Below are 1274 nucleotides of genomic sequence, written 5' to 3' on the forward strand. Positions count from 1 at the left end.
GCAGAGGGGATGGGGAATAGCCATCATCTGTTAGAGCAGCTTGGCTTAGCCTTGGAGCTAAACCAGCCCCTGACGGCGTCAGGATGGCTGAAGGGAAAGGCTGCAGCTGGCAAACCGTGTCTCTCCCCTCCACTGGCTACCAAATGCCTGTCTTGGGCCGGCATCCAGAGTGCTGCCAGGCTGCTCCAGTCGTCCGTGCAGGCAGAGCTCTCGGATAGGTAATGAGAGAAGAGATTTCTGGCTCACAGGCAATCAGTCAGTTAATTATCACCAACTTTCACAGTTGACATGATGTTCACTGAAGGGGAGCAAGGAGAGATTGGCAGGTGGTGTGTTTTTTTACTGGAGGGGTAAGTGAACAGGGAGTACTAAATAGTTTCTATGGTACCATTTCTTACCAGACCTAAATCACATCTTTTGTCCAGAGATACACTTAATGCAGCTAATAGATTTCTTTTTCCAGTTGTTATCCTGGTATTCCCTGTTTTACTGTATGTTCCAGCTTCCTGATTGAGCTGTTCTCTGGTAGGCTGTAGTGGGTATGCATTTCATTTTCCATCTCAGGTATATGATTACTTATTTCTGAAAAGTAAAATGATGAAGCTATAAATACAGCAAGTGTTACTGTGAGAGGAATGAATTCTACCAAACATTTAGCTTTTGAGAGAGTCTTGGGCTCAGACAATGAGAATCTGGCACTGGCTGCTGGGCTGGGCTCAGTCTCTCAGTTGTAAGCCATGACAAATGGCATTGGAGACCTTGAGTCATCTTGCCTGCTGGCAAAAGCTGCTCCAATAACTAAAAGTGAATAAATTGTTCCCAGCAGATGCTGGTTCTGTAAAACATCTTGATACCTCTGTCAGCATCACAGCCCGGGCCTGCTGGCTCCGGCCTCACAGCAAGCCCGGCCCTTCCCGGAGCATCTGGGTAGACAGCAAACCTTTCTCTGGGTTTTAGAAGGGGATGGCAGGGTGATCCGAGGCTTGCTCAGGGATTTCCAGCCTGAAGGGCAGGCGCTGGAGCCCGCGGTGTTTGCAGGAACACAGTGCAGGGCCGTTCCCCTGCTCAGTCCCGCCTGCCACACACGGGCCCTCGGGACCCAGCGCCTGCAAATCATTAAATCGAGTAAGAGCAGGGAAAAAGGCAAACTCATCAATACATTCCTGTGCTAAATACTAGCTATTGAAGTAAACCAGTGCATTTTTCTCTTACAAACCCCCCCGGAGAAACTAGCACTACCAGCAGCTTTGCAGTCACAGTGTAACAAGGACAAG

Source organism: Athene cunicularia, assembly GCF_003259725.1.
Source record: "Athene cunicularia isolate RWA chromosome 15 unlocalized genomic scaffold, athCun1 chr15_part1, whole genome shotgun sequence".
Taxonomy (NCBI): Eukaryota; Metazoa; Chordata; class Aves; order Strigiformes; family Strigidae; genus Athene; species Athene cunicularia.